We start from the raw sequence: 16,714 nt of genomic DNA on the forward strand, positions 1-16,714 counted from the left end.
GAAAGAATTTTCTTTCCTGTATATTTAAACAATAACACATAAATGTTCCAAAATTCTGTGGGAATATAAATGAATTTAATGTAAAAGGAACTGGTCATGCATTTTTTTCACTTAACATATATTGAGTACCTCCTGCGTGTCTAGCACTGCAAAGAGATAAAAAAGGACATGAAGCATCACCCTGACTGGCGCAGAGTCACGGAGAGATGCAACATACAAATATGTGACATTTCACTCAGGACCCAGTAAGGAAAACAGAAACCACTCCAGGTTTTTCAACAAAGACCATTTGAAGTAAGGAATTGGTTGCACAGGTGATGGCAGCATTGATAAAAACAAAGAGGGGTGGCGAAGCAACCCAGAGATTAACCAAATCAGGAAACCACTACCACACCTAGAGGATAAAGGAGATGTTAACAGAACCCAGAAACCTCAGAAAAGATGCAGCCCCTGCTGGAAGCTGGAAAAACGCTCTCAGAAACACAGAAAGAGAGAGGGAGAGAGACCCAGCCTTCCATTCCCTGCTTCCAGAGCCTCCCTTAGACAGACTTAGTTGAAGTAGGTTAGTTAGAGAGCCAGAGAAATTGCGATTGCAAAAGAAGGGTGAGGAATGAGCTTGAGAACAAAAGGAGACGACTGGTATTTGAAGCAACATCCTTGTAGGTGAGCTTAATATGCACTCTTACTTTGTCATACCAAAGCAAGCTTCCAGAAGCCCTATTTTTGCAAGAGAATTCCGTAGTCACATGTACCTCCTGGAGACCAGATTGTCCCCAACAAAATCTGATTACACCTCTTCTATGTATCCCATCAGCTTGTATATATTCACCTTGCACAGTGGACAAATCTTGACACACGTTCATTAGCGATTTTTAGGATGTAAATATTTTGTCTCTTCCTGTATGTTATAAGCCTCTCTCATACCATATATTATTTCACTCTACAACATGCATCCATCCCCTACACCCCCAGTCTGCCTCAGATCCCTTGGATTTCTATGCAGTGTAGGCAACCCATGTATTTATAAATAGTTTAAGCATGCATTTCAGGAGACTAGCCTAAGGTAACTGTTCATGAAAAAAATTATCCATGGCCAAGTAAGTTTGGGAAAACCATATATTGTATTTTCCTCTTAGAGATTTACAATGAAGGTTGGTTAATTTAAAGACTCAGAGAAGTCCTCCAGGGTTTCCTATGTTAATTAAGTTAACAGAACATATTTGTTCTTACAATGCCTATGAATACACTTTGATAAACGCTGATTCGGATCATGTCATCACAATGTCAGTCTAAGCATCAGTAGCATTTATTGTTCAGGGCATTGTGTGAGGTACTGCTGGATATATTGGATTGTAAGATACAATCTGTTCCCACAGATGATTATAATAAAGTTGAACCAGAACATATAAATAAAGAGATAAATAATAATTTAAGGCACCATGGCATAAGTACCACAAGGGTGGTCCAAACAAAAAGTGCAGTGAGGGTGCATGGGAAGCAGGATTGCTGTAAGCTAAGTGTTTAGGGAAGGTTCTAGAAGAATATGAGACAAGTTAATCCTCGGGAGAAAACACACACACACACACACACACACAGAGGCAAAACTATGGATGGCATATTTGCAATAAATAAGAAGACTAGTTAAGAGTTTGTACAAGTACATAGAGTAAGAGTGTAACAGACCTTGCTCCAATTTCTATAGTAAGGATCTGGATCTTTATCATAAAGGCCAAGAGGAGGTCTTTGAGTGAAGAAGAAACACTTCAGAGGCAAGTGTATTTACAGAAAGTTGTGCTGTCCTCAGCAATTAGAACAAAAATGGCTTTCTTCTTGACCTCTTATCTTAGGTTCCCCCAAAAAGCAAAGCCTGAGACAAGGTCTGGTGTACAGGTATTTTATTTTGGGATGTGATCCCAAGGACCCAGAGCTGCAGACTGAGAAGAGCACAAGAGGGAAGAGGAGAAGCCAATGCAATCAAGCTCCTCGCCCCTGTGGGAAACTGAGGCTTGATCCCCCAGGACCCTCTAAAAGAACCATGAAGAATGCATCTCTGAATTGTTCATCCAAGAGATTAAAGTGAGAAATATTTATCTATCAATTCCGATCACCCTTTAATTAAGGGTTGCTCTCACATCTGAAGGTTTGTATATGCTCCAGAATGCCCAAATGGGTTTCTGCAGTCATCCCACTTAGTATAGGCAGAGCAGCCCTGGAGCAAAAAGTAAGAAATACACAGTGAGGCTCAGGTACAGTGTTTTCAAGTTAACACCGGCAGGCAGCTGGTGACCCCAACTATGGCTGGAGTTAAGAGGGGTCCAAGAGGATATCTCCATAAGTGATGTATGATATAACCTCCAAAGGAAGATCAATCCAGTCCAAAACCTTATTTCCAGGTTCCTATCTGATTCCTTTTTCTTAAGTCCTTTGTACCACGGTTCTTGCACGTGTGATCAACTCCAGGGTTTTAGCATTGTTCTTTTTTCCCCCTTCCATTTTCCCCTATCATTCCAAAAAAAGAAAATGAAAATAACCAAATCTTTTGCTTCAACTTATTTATACACACAAAAAATGAATTTTCAGATTTGTTTAATACGGTACATATGATGGCAAAAAGACCACCAGAAGTTTCCAGACAAGATGTGCATGCTCTGTACATAAACAAATACTTCCATAAGAAATTTTTCAAAAACGTTTACCCTTCTAGGACGGTTCTGCATCTCCAATCAGCACAAACCAAAGCACTGAAGTCACTGTCCTACTCATCACTCCAGAACACATCTGCCTTGGCAGACACCATACTTGAAGTGGTAGTTCTTCAAAACTGCCAAAACCAGCAATATTCATCATCCATTCATTCAACAAATATTTGTTGAAGACCTACTATGATCCAGGCACTGTTCTAAGCTCTGGGAATAAAGTTTAATAAAATAGACTAAGTCTCCGGTCTCATGAAACTTATAATCTAGTTGCAGGGGAAATACACAAATAAATATCTAATATGTTGAGTGGTAACACAAACTATGGGAAAATAAAAAAACAGTATAAAAGAATAAAGGATTGCCATATGAGGAACGGAAGGATGGGTATTATCATTTTATATAGCATAGGTTATAAAATGTGATATTTGCACAGAGGCATGAAGGAAATGAGGGGATAAGCCATGTGGATATATGGGGAAGAAACCTACCAGACATAGGCAAAACAAGCACTAAGGCCCTGAGGCAAAGCATGCTTGGCCTGTCCAGGGAAGAGTGAGGAGGCCAGTGCAGCTAGAGTAGAGTGAGCAAGCAGGGATGTAAAAGGAGAAGGCTCAGAGAAGCAGCCTCTGGTAGATGGGATATGACATAGGGCCCTGGAGATCCTTATAAAACCAGGTTTTACTCTGATTGAAACAGGAAGTCATTGAAGAATTCTGAGGAGAGGAGGCACATAACAACTTATGTTTTTAAAGGATCATTCTGATTACTATGGAGAATAGATGTAGTGCACTGGGGTAGAAGCAAGGAGGCCAGTTGGGAAGATAGGCTAGAGATGATGATGGCCCAGATTAGGATAATAGCAGTGGGGTTCCTGAGAAATGGTAGGATTCTAATTTTGAACATAGTTACAAGATTAGCTGATGGATTGGATGTGCAGTATAAGAGAAAATAAGGAGTCAAAAATGACTTCAAGATTTTTGACCCGAACAACTAGAAGAATGAAGCTGTCATTTAACAAGACAAGGAGGATTGTGGGCTTGGGGTTGGAGAAAATTAAAAGCTCAGTTTAGGGCATGTTAAATATGAGATATTTGTTAAACAAGTGGGGATGTCAAATAGGAAGCTGAACATAGGCAGTTCTCTCCCTGCACAATTCTGAAACTTTGCACAAATTTCAGTTACCACAGTTTCATTAAATAACAGCAGTCCTCCAAGAGTGTGGTTCAAATTCCAGTTACCCACAGTGTATTAACTATGAGTAACTGCAGAAAGTACAGCTCCCCTGCTTCCCTGGCCCACAGATCACCACATGTTTAACAGATGCACATCATGATCAGCGACCAATCACATCACTTCTTTCAGAGTCTGTCTGTGTTTGGTCACCTCACATCTTTTTAATTTTTTTTATAAATTTATTTTATTTTATTTTTGGCTGTGTTGGGTCTTCATTGCTTGCACGGGCTTTTCTCTGGTTGCGGAGAATGGGGCCACTCCTTGTTACGGTGGGCAGGCTTCTCATTGTCGTGGCTTCTCTTGTTCTGGAGCACAAGCTCTAGGCACGTGGGCTTCAGTAGTTGTGGCACACAGGCTCAGTAGCTGTGGCTCGCGGGCTCTAGAGCACAGGCTCAGTAGTTGTGGCGTATGGACTTAGTTGCTCCGCAGCATGTGGGATCTTCCCGGGCCAGGGCTCGAGCCCATGTCCCCTGCATTAGCAAGCGGATTCTTAACCACTGCGCCACCAGGGAAGCCCAAGCCACTGCACATCTTTTATTCAGTCCCCACACAGAATGCAAAGTGTGTTGTTGTGTTGTCTCCTTATCTCCCAGTGATAAACCCACATGACATTCCACCATAATGGGTACTCAGAAGAGGAAACTGGTCAACAAAGATGAAACTGTAGCAAAGAAAAAAGTGGTAACTCTGGAAGTGAAATTTGAATGAAACATAAATGGAGTTATAGAAGGAATAGCTGACCTGGCTACCATCAGGAGACTCTACACATGCAGCCACAGGTGCCTAGTGAAGGCAAGCTTATGGACACAAAGGAGGAAAGCAGTTGTAATGAAAAAGATGAAGGTGTCCCGGAGGAGGTGATCCTGGCAAAAACCTTCACTTTAGAGAAACTCTTGGCGATATTTCACAACACTGAAAGCACAGAGGCTAAAATGCTGGAAGCTGATCCAAACTTAGAAAGGACTGTGATAATTTGCCAGGGCATAGAAAAGATGCTGGCTTTGTATCACATTATACAACAGGAAGATGGCAAGCATGGTTCAAACTACTCTTGATAAGTATTTTACAAAGAAAGAAAACACTAATTCTCAATGTTTCTAATATTTTAAATTAGCATACTAAACTAAATTAAAAATAGTTTTTAAATATCAGTTTTTATTTTTTCATTTCCCCACACATTTATAACTGACAGTAAGAGTTTTTACTTTCTGACAACATTTTTAAGGTTCCAGAAAAATCATAATTTTTCTCATTGATTATTAAGAACACTTTGCACAGTTTCAGTTTGCATGGTCATTTTTATGGTCCCACAGTGTGCAAAGTGAGAACTGCCTGTATGTGAATTTGGAGTTTAGGAGAAGAAGTCCAGGCTGGAGACATAAATTTGTGAATTATCACCGGATAGATGATATTCCAGGATGAGATCACCTTGAGACTGAGTGTAGATAAAGAAAAGGTCTAAGGACTGGGCCCCGGGGAACTCCAATGATTAGAGTTTAGGGAAAGGAGGAAGAATCAACAAAGAAAGCTGGCAGAGAGTGCTGGTGAACTAGAACAAAAACCGAGAGAGAGGTGTCCCAAAGCCAACAAAGGGTTGCAAGGAAAGAGTAATCAACTGTACTGCTGGTGAGACAAGCAAGACAATACCTAGGAATCGACCATGGTATTTGGTTGGCAATGTGAAGGTCACTGGTGCCTTGACAAGAGCTGTTCTCATTAAAGTGATGGGATGAAAGCCTGATTAGAGTGAGTTCAAGAGAGAATGGGAGGAGAGGAAATGGAACAATGACCACAGACAACCCCTCTGAGGACACTCTCTGTAGGTAACTGGAATAGGATATAAGTCCAGAGAACTGTCTTTTTAAGACGGACACTGTCACAGAACATTTGTATGCTGACTAACGCAATTAACTGGAGAGTTGATACTAGGAGATGTTGGTGCCAGGAGAAGGAACAATTATTAAAGCAATGTCCTTGAAAGAGGGTAATATCTTATACTCAAGTGGAGAAGCTTCCCCTAGACTCGGACATGGCCTAGCAAGAGGGCCAGACTAAGGAATTCTTCAGGATACAGTTGGCTCAACTATAAAATGAGACTGGATTAGACCAGAGGTTTTCAAAGTGTGGTCCCCAGACCAGCAGCATCAACATCACCTGACAATTTTGTTAAAAATGCAAATTCTCAGGCCCCATCCAAGACCTACTGAATCAGAAATTCCATTCTGGAGGTGGGCCTAGCAACCTATGCTTTAATAAGCCCTCCCGGGGATCCTGATGCACCCTAAGGTTTAGAACCACTGGACTAGATGATCTTTAAAGTATCTCCTGGCTCTATCTTCTGTGAGTCTTACGCTTCAGTAACCTATTCCTTCCAATATCTATTAAGATTTCATAATACTGAAATATTATTTTTAAGTAAAAGTTCAAGAACCGAAGCTGTTTTCTAATTTTTGTCAGCCCCCAAGAGCCAAATCAAACAATAATAACATTTATGCATCTTAAAATCATGTTTATTCCAATTTCCAACACAACTTTTTCATGGTAGAGTATTCAACTTAGCTTTGAGGACATCAGTAGAGACATATATCAGTAAAGTATACTTTTCATGAAAAATCTTTGGGAATTAAAAATGATTGCTCTCAAGTTGTTTGGCATTGTTTTGTATTGCTTGGAGTACATAACTCCCCAGGAGCGGAGCAGACAAGGAAAGACAGGTGACATTAATCCCGTCCCACACTGTTGTTCTTTGTGAACTTGGGTCTCTCTAGCCACACACTTGGAGGAAATTCCATACAAACAGAGGAAGCCAGACTCTTTCTGGGAGAACTTAGTAGCTGACTTACTACATTAGACATTGATGCCTGCTAAAGATAAAACCTGGGAAAAGACCTCAGGTCCTATTCTCCATTGTTGCTGCCTGGGCCAGTGTGTATGTCTCAACCACGCACATTTCCCTGGGTGGGGGGCGTCATCAGTGTGCAGCTGTGACAGGATTGCTGATGTTTACAGTAGCAAGTTAGCACTGCTTTATGCCAAATCATGTTGTTTCTTATTTTAAAGATGAGAACAATTCTTTCTCTCCCCCACTCCATTGTTATTTGGTTTACTAGGCTTGCAGGAGAAGGAAGCAGTAAATTACTAAAGCAAAAAAGTGTAAATCTCACCAGGGTGTGCTCCTCAAATTTGGATGAAGCTTAGCATACCAATCTGATGTGATGATACAGAAAACAGATCCTCTCTGCTTTGTGGTAAGTTGGTTTGGGAAAGTGAAATGAAAGTCATTTGACACTTTCCTGTGTCAGCGTCCACACTTTTCTAGAAGCTCCAAGTCTAGCCACCTGTCCTAGTGCCTAGTTTGATGGCTCCAGAAAGCAAACTGGTTAGGGAACAGTGAGGAGCTGGCCAAGGAGAACACTCAGTGCCTGCAAGCCCTCTCTTGAAGCTTTTCCAAACTCCCTTCCTTATTTAATTTCATTAGTTAACAGCAAATTCTCCCATCAGTGTATGTTAATAACGATGTACTGGGGGGTGGAGGGAGGGGAGAATAACAATTTCCTTAATCACAAAAGAAAAAGAAAAGAAAGGAAGATTTACCTTAAAGCACAAATTATTTTCAAACCACATCTATAGAAAGCCAGTGTTAAAGAGAGGCCAGCAGATGCATAAACAACTTACCTATAATCTGAATAAGTCATCTACTTCCTCTATTCAACCATCCTTTCCTGAACAGTGTCAGTTCCAGCCTGGCTCTGCCACCTCCCTCTACTTCAGTGGGTCTCAACCCTGGCTGTACACTGGAGTCACCCAAAGAGCTTCAAAAACTACTGAGGCCTGGGTCCCACGCCCAAGGATTCTAAGGATTTGTAAAAGCTCTCCTTTGGTGGTTCTGAAATGCAACCAAAGTGGAGACACTGCTCTGATACCTCCCTCTCTTTTCCCCTCAGCTTCCCATCTGCCCTTCAAGAACAGCACCTCGGGCTCCCCCCTCCCCGGGACAGGATGAGATAATAAAGGCGGACTTAGTAGTTCTTAGGACACTGACTCCCAGATTGACTGATATAAGAACCACTCCGTGCACTTAACAAAACATACACATTCCTGGGCTCCTCCCCTGGAGATTCTGATTTAGTAATTCTGGGACGAGGATCTGGAATCTATATTCACCCCCATGAGGTTCATATGAATAGCAAAGTTTGGGAAACATAATTTTAGGTCTTTTCTACCCCCCAAAAAAGGTCCATAGACTAGCAGCATTGGCATCAACTGGGACTTGTTAGAAATGCAGACCCTTAGGCCCCATCCCAGACCCACTGAAGCAGAATCTGCATTTTCACAAGATCTCAGGTGATTCATATCACATTACAATTTCCCTAGTTGGTTTCCCTTACTTTGATCTGCAAAGCTTTGATTCTTCATTTTCCCTATTAGATTAATTCAGACTCACCTCTCCATTGCAATGATAAAGAATTACTATGAGAAATAATTATATTGAAACTGATAAAAATACATTATCTGAATCATCATAAATGGGCCAATTACTTTACTCTGGTGTTGGTAATATTTAAGATGAGCCTTAGGGAGGCTCAGCATCAACTCAAGAATTGAATGTTGCACTCGGTTCAATAGATAATAATCTATTTAAAAGCATAATAAACACTAATTAGAAGCTCAGGGTTGGAAAGAACTTTAAAGATGACAAAGTCCTACTATTCGTCTGAATCACTACAAATCCCCAATCAAGCAGCCGTCCAGTTTAGACAAGAACACCCCTCAATGACAGGGAACTCATTACCTCCCTAGGCAGTCCATTTCATCTTTGGTCAGCTCTGACCAAAAGAAAAGAAAATCATACATTGAAAAATGATTTCCCTGTATTTCTTTTAAGTAGAAAGGTTTTTTTGTTTTGTTTTTGTAGAATGTTAGAGATCATGGGACAGTTTACAGCAAGGATGCAGCTTCTCCACATGTTTAACTTTTTGCAAATACTAAAAATGTTCAGTAGGTGGCAGGGAGCATGCCGGCACTATGTACACACTAGTACATGAAACACATTCCCTACCCTCAACGTACTTGTAGCCTAATGACATACAGAATAAATCAGGAGTCATATACTTTGTGATATGTGATAAAATAGGGGTAATGCAGGACCACAGGAGCTTATCAGAGGGTACTTAATCCAGTCTGGAGGAAGAAAGTCCCTGAGAAGTGACATCAAACCTGAGGCTGAAGCATGAGTGGCTGTAAATCAGTGTTGCCAATTTTTCCATAGTAGGAAATTGTTTTATCTTTTCTCCAATGCTATACTGAATCTCACTTAACTGGCAATAACTTTCTATTTACTTTTGGTTTTCAAAGGCTAAAAGAGGCCAATGCAAAAATGTAATCTTATATCTGACTTAAAGGCTCCAGCACCTTCCATGTGTTAGGACTGGGAGGAGAATGAAGGAAAAGGGTAGGCATCTCTTTATCTAACTGGACACAGTAATGGTTTTCTCAGTGTGTCTCTGGTGAGCATGGACTTCTCTTGATGCAAGCTCTCTTATGTGCACATGTGTGAGTTCCTCAGAGGGCCCTGCAAGTCCTCTCCACCACACAGCTCCCAGACACTCCTGCTCTTCCACCCTCACCCATCCGTCCATCCCACAACCAGTGCCCCTTGCTCACAGGTAGTCCTCTTGGCTAGGGTATTGGCAAGATGTCTTAACTCAGCTACTTTCCATGGTGGCCACTCTCTAGTTTGAAGGACACAAAATCAACACACACACAAAAAAATCATATTTCTAAATACTAGAAATAAACAATTAAAAACCGAAATTTTTAAAACAATATCACTTAGAATGTCCCCAGAAGAATTAAATACCAAGTTGTAAACCTAACAAGAATGTGCAGGTTCTGTGTGCTGAAAACTACAAAATGGTGATGAAATAAGACCTAAATAAATGGAGGCACGTACAGTGTTCACAAATTAGAAGACTCAATGTACTTAAACTTCTCCCCAAACTGATCTACAGATTTAATACAATTACAATCAAAATCCCAGCAGAATTTTTTGTAGATAAACACAAGCTGGTTCCATAATTTAGATGAAGAGGCAAAGGAGCTATAAGAGCCAAAATAATTTTGAAAAAAAAAGAACAAAGTTGAAGAACACACACTACTGATTTTAAAATTACTAATAAACATGGTAATCAAGACAGGATGTTAATGAAGAAGGAATGCAGCCATAAATCAATGGAACAAAGTAAAGACACATGCAAATATAATCAATTGATTTTTGAAAAAGGTACAAAGAACATCAACAGAGAAAGAATAGTTTTTTCAACAAATGGTTGTGTAACATTTGGACATTCATATGCAAAAATATTAACCCCTTCCTAAGCCCTACACTTCATACAAAAATTAAATCAAAATTGGATCATAGAAATAAATGTAAAACAGAAAACTATAAAATGTTTAGAATAAAACGTAGGAGAAAATCTTGATTACCTTGGGTTAGGCAAAGAGTTCTTAATCATGACACTGAACACACAATTCATTTATAAAAATTAATAAATTGAACTTCATCAAAATTAAAAACATTTCCTCTGAAGCTCCTCAAAAAGCTAAACATAGAATTACCATATGACCCAGCAATTTCACTCCTAAGTATATAGCCAAAAGAACTAAAAGCAATAACTCAAATACTTGTACATCCATATTCATTGCAGCATTATTCAAAATAGCCAAAAGGTGGAAACAGCCCAAGTGACCATCAAATGAATGAATAAACAAAAATGTGGTATATACATACAATGGAATATTATTCAGCCTTAAAAAGAAATTAAATTCTGATACATGCTACAACACGAATGAACCTTGAAAACATTATGCTTTGTGAAATAAGCCAGTCACAAATATTACATGATTCTGCTTATATGAGGTACCTAAAATAGGCAAATTCATAGAGATGGAAAGCAGAATAAAAGTTACCAGAGGGGGCCTCCCTGGTGGCGCAGTGGTTGAGAGTCCGCCTGCCGATGCAGGGGATACGGGTTCGTGCCCCGGTCTGGGAGGATCCCATATGCCGCGGAGCGGCTGGGCCCGTGGGCCATGGCCGCTGAGCCTGTGCGTCCGGAGCCTGTGCTCCGCAACGGGAGAGGCCACAACAGTGAGAGGCCCGCGTACAGCAAAAAAAAAAAAAAAAAAAAAAAAAAAAAAAAAAGAAAAAGTTACCAGAGGTTGGCAGTGGGAGGGAATAGGAGTTATAGTTTAAAGGGTACAAAGTTTCTGTTTGGGGTGATGAAAAATTTTTGGAAATAGGTAGTGGTGATGGTTGTACAATATTGTGAATGTAACAAGTCATGCACTTAATAATGGTTGAAATGGCAAATTATATACATACATGTACATGAATTTACCTCCAAAATTTTGAAAAAAAAGCAATTTTTAAAAAATGGGCAAAAGAGTTCAACATATACTTCAGCCAAGAGGATACAGAATGACAAATAAACACATGAAAAAATGCTCAACATCATTAGCCATTAGGGATATGCAAATTAAAACCATGATAAGGTATCACTACACACCTACTAGGATTACCATAATAAAAAAAAATCATGTCAATACCAAGTACTGGATGGAACAACTGGCACTCTCCTATGTTACTGGTGGGAGTTCAAAATTACAACAGACACTCTAGAAAACAGTTTGGCTGTTCCCTATCAAATTAAATATATACATATCATATGACTCATCAATGCCACTCATAGTTATTTACCCTTGACAAATAGAAATTATATTCACCCCAATACCTGTACACAAATGTTTATAGCAGCTCTCTTCATAATAGCCAAATCTGCAAATAACTGAAATGTACTTCAATGGGTGCATGGGTAAACAAACTGTGGTGCCTCTATCCAATGGAATACTAGTCCCATCCAATGGAATACTAGTCAGCAACAGAAAGGGACCAATTATTGATACTGTCTAAGTCAGCTCAGGCTGCTATAATGAAATATCACAGACTGGGTTGCTTAAATAACGGACATTTATTTCTCACAGTTCTGGAAGCTCAAGGTGCTAACAGATTCAGGTCTTGGTGAAGGACCACCTCCTGAGGCAGAGAGAGGGGCTCTGATGTCTCTTCCTCTTCTTTAAAGGGCACTAATCCCATTATGGGTGCTCCACCCTCATGACCTCATCTAAACCTAATTATCTCCCATAGGCCCCAACTCCAAATACTATCACATTAAGGGTTAGGCCTTTAACATACGAATTTTGAGAGGACACAAACATTTAGTCTATAACAGATACATACCACAACATGAATGAATATCAAAGACATTATGCTTAATAAAAGAAGTCAGTCTCAAAAGGTTACATACCGTATGCTTCCATTTATATGAGATTGCAGAAAAGGCAAAACCCCAGGGACTAAGAACAGATCTGTGGTTGCCAGGAGCCAGGGGTGGGGGAGGATATGACAACAAAGGGTCAGCATAAGGGAGTATTTGGGGTGACAGATCAGTTCTGTATCTTAACTATGATTGTTGTTACAAAATTTCATAAATGTTAAAACTCTTAGAGCTGTATACTCTCCTGCAAAAGTCAATTTTCCCCATGTTAGTTTAAAAATTAAATTAAATTAAAAATTTTAATGGCAGCAGATTCTAGTTAGGGAACTAAGTACCAGGAAACAACATTTATTTAAAACTACAGGTGAGATCAGTACTGGTCTAAGTAGACTAGAGTGATGGTCTGTTTAAGGGAAATAACTTCTTTCAAAAAAGTACTGGAACTACTGTTAACCTTGCAAATGTCAAAAGAGCAAAGTATGTGGAGACAAATTAGCACCAGCCTGTGAATCCAGCAGCGAGAAGAAAGTTCATGGGGAGGGACGTAAGGGGTGTTGCTCAAATATCAGTGTCCAGTGGGGTCTGAGCTCGAGGAAAACTAGATTAACCTAATGACAGAAGAACATGAGCAACAGTCAGATCTGAAGAAGGGAGAGGCAGTTCCTCAGTGTCCACTTTCAAAGGGAGTGATTCAGAGGGCCACTGACTGGATGTCTGAGCCCAAGACCGTGCAGCTGCCTAGGGAATAGGGCCCCTGGGGAAGTCACTGGAGTGAGTGCCCCCTGGAAGCTGTCCTGTGGAGACCTGCCAGCATAAACACTAACATCCAAGTTAAACCTCTGAATTAAGGGTAAAGGTGAGGTGGGAAGTTTCCAGTGGAATCCTGCCCAGTGGTTAATTACAAATGACAGAATTTAAATCTCCCATGCTTGGGTCTTCTCTGTTTGAATGGAAATAGAGATGGATAAACTGTTTACTTCTTTCATCTACTGGTGGGGATGGGGTGGGGGGACTCTCTTTAGGTGTTTAGTTACAAGGAGCTGTTAATTTAGACTTTCAAAGTGAGGGTAAATTCTTTGAAATAAAACAGAAGATTATAGAGGTGAGTATGTAGTTAAAGAATTTTAAGTAGGGCTGCCCTGGTGGCACAGTGGTTAAGAATACGCCTGTCAATGCAGGGGACACGGGTTCAAGCCCTGGTCCAGGAAGATCCCACATGCCAAGGAGCAACTAAGCCCGTGCGCCACAACTACTGAGCCTGTGCTCTAGAGCCCGCTAGCCACAACTACTAAAGCCCTTGCCCCTAGAGCCCATGCTCTGCAACAAGAGAAGCCACTACAATGAGAAGCTTGAGCACCGCAACAAAGAGTAGCCCCCACTCGCTGCAACTAGAGAAAGCCCTTGCGCAGCAGCAAAGACCCAATGCAGCCAAAAATAATTTTTTTTAAATTTAATTATTGTGTAGAAAATAGTAATGTGGACTTCCCTGGTTGCACAGTGGTTAAGAATCCGCCTGCCAATGCAGGGGACATGGGCTCAAGCCCTGGTCTGGGAAGATTCCACATGCCGCAGAGCAACTAAGCCCATGTGCCACAACTACTGAGCCCGAATGCCACAACTACTAAAGCCCAGGCGCCTAGAGCCTGTGCTCCACAACAAGAGAAGCCACTACAATGAGAAGCACGTGCACCACAACCAAGAGTAGCCCCCGCTTGCTGCGACTAGAGAAAGCCCGCACACAGCAATAAAGACCCAACGCAGCCAAAAATAAATAAATAAAATAAATAAATTTATAAAAAAAGGACATAGTGATGCACATACAGTAGAAACTAACACAACATTGTAAAACAGCTAAATTAAAAAAAAGAAAATAGTAATGAACAGTGATGGTGTCTTAAAATAGTTTTACTATGTGCACCATGTAGTCTTTGTGTATTTGCTTCTGAAATCCATCCCTTAATTTGGCAGAGTTGTATGTGGATGACTATAATCGTCCACCAGAGGGAGACTCATGACTGTGCTTTCCCCTTGGGGTTCCTTCAGGTTTAATGAGTACTTGGGTCAAAATCTCTACCACATGTTGGTACAGAGAGAGGCAATCCAAGATGGAGAAGAGATTTATGGTTCTGGAATGAGATAAAAGGATTCTGGTCTCCTTAAATGTCCTGCTTTTCCTCTGGGCCTTAGGTGACTTTCTCCTCCTGAGCCTCTGGGGTCTGCAAAGCTGAGCTATTTGTCTGCCTTGTGAAGTAAAGGCCTTTGGATTCCTGGCACTGTCCAAGCTGAACAAACTGTATGGGAATACTGCCACCCCACTCACCCACTGCCAAAGGAACATGTTAGCTCAAGGAGGCATTTACTAAATTTCAAGAGATCCCTCCAGTGATTATAAATGCCCCGATGGATGGAGCCAAAGGCAATCCAACCCTGAGCCACACCATGGAATTTGGTGGATGATGGTTTTAGTCTTCTTTGGAAGGATTCTTTTGTTAATTCACTCAACAAAGAGGAAGACTTTACCGGGACACAGGTATTATTTCATATTTTAAAATGAGTCTCTAATAATAGGAAAAATCTAACAATGAAATAAACCTGTCATTAGAAGCACGCAAAGGCTGTTCTGAAAACCATCTCTGGACTTCCCTGGTGGTGCAGTGGTTAAGAATCTGCCTGCCAATGCAGGGGACACGGGTTCGAGCCCTGGTCCAGGAAGATCCCACATGCCGTGGAGCAACTAAGCCCGTGTGCCACAACTACTGAGCCTGCATTCTTGAGCCCATGAGCCACAACTACTGAGCCCATGTGCCACAACTACTGAAGCCCGTGTGCCTAGAGCCCGTGCTCCACAACGAGAGAAGCCACCGCAATGAGAAGCCCGCGCACCACAATGAAGAGTAGCCCCTGCTCGCCGCAACTAGAGAAAGCCCGCGTGCAGCAACGAAGACCCAATGCAGCCAAGAATAAATAAAATAAAATAAATTAATAAAAACCATTTCTGAATAGAACATGTTGTTAATGTAGTTTACATATCAGATTCTAGGAAATGTGTATACATCACCTTTTATCTGCAAAGGGAGATTCAAAACTAGAAAAGACTTCTTGACAAATAGCTATTAAGGAATGTACCAGTATAACTATAAAGTGCTGCTGGGATTTTTCTCTTCATCATTCTTTTAAAATAAATCAGACAGATGTGGTTGCACAATTGCTTTCCATTCATGATTACCTAATTTCCCACATTAAACCCCCAAACCAGATCTTGAAAATAAAATAAAATTAGGCTTCAGGTTACCACGCATGAGGGAACAAACACTTTTGCATGGCTTGGCTGTAAACTTATTTTTTTTAATGACTTTAAATCCCACCTTATTTTAATATCCAGGACTTTGGGGTCTTGGACGCTGGAGTAAAAGTAGGGTCATAACAGAGGAGTGCTTTTCCTTACTACTAGTTACAGCAGACTGGTATGGGGAAGCAGTGACTGGGTTTGGGAATGCAGGCTTGCAAGTCCGTAGTGGGAAAGAAGCCAGGGTCTTAGCATTCTTTTCCTTGGGCTCTAATCAGCTGAGGGAACCAGTGAAAGATGAAGAACAGGATGTGATTGCTTAGTGAGATCCTCTTCAGCCATGGTTTGTAATGCAAAATGCTCTTCCAGCTCAGGTGACCATAGGTGTTGCTGTAGATGGAAACACTGGGCTTGCTGGGACAGCCAGGGCACTGCCATGGACCTCGGCACTGGGTACCCACAGAGTTCTGAGAACATGGGCCCTGTGAAGCTGGCCAGCAGTCATATGAGTGGGAATTCATCTTTGGTTCCAGAGGACATAAAATGACCTGTTTCAGTAAAACAGAAACTTAAGGAGGAAAAACAAACCAACATAAAATGTGAACTTTGCTACGTCTGTTTTGGTCCTAGAGGAGCAGAGGTGATCAGAATGACTGCAGAGACTCTGACACCTCACCCCGTTGTTTTGTCCATGGACAGACACAGAATTGCAAGAACTTTTAGAGCCAAAGGTTAATCACAGAAAGGGATCGTTTTCCATCTCTCAGGAACAAAATCTGTACAAGAAATCTGATGACATGTTCCTGGATTGACCGTAAAAAACATTTTCCCAAATAACATCAGTAAATTCTGGATTCTGTCTTTGGGACTATCCCCAAATTCACTGGGGAAATCATTGTATTAAATCAGTTCGGTTTTACCAGGATATGATACAATTTGCAAAGCTATGTCATACAACCACATAGTTAGCATGGATGAAAATACTATTTATTAGAGATAAGCATTTGTCCAAGAACTTGCTGTAATCAGGTCTTGTGGGGATTTAGCTCAGTACTTTGCCAATTAGAAATTTTAAAAATAGATTTAGTTGTGAAATGGAGGCCCCTGTCTTACAGGAGGAGGTTCTTGTGACTTTTTCTTTCTAAGAAAAAATTTGCTCAATT

The 16,714-nt window shown here is 40.8% G+C and overlaps 1 long non-coding RNA gene across 2 annotated transcripts in view; it reads right to left on the reverse strand.

Moving 5' to 3' along the window:
* The window catches only part of LOC309814499, a 338,026-nt gene extending 330,342 nt beyond the window's left edge, over positions 1-7,684 (reverse strand). For both annotated transcript variants that reach the window (XR_014295697.1, XR_014295698.1), the window contains exon 1: positions 7,608-7,684. This is a non-coding gene — a long non-coding RNA (uncharacterized lncRNA). The remainder of the gene's footprint in view (positions 1-7,607) is intronic.
* Between the last annotated feature and the right edge of the window lie 9,030 nt (positions 7,685-16,714).

Source organism: Mesoplodon mirus (genome assembly GCF_964341445.2).
Source record: "Mesoplodon mirus genome assembly, chromosome: 13".
NCBI classification, from domain to species: Eukaryota; Metazoa; Chordata; class Mammalia; order Artiodactyla; family Ziphiidae; genus Mesoplodon; species Mesoplodon mirus.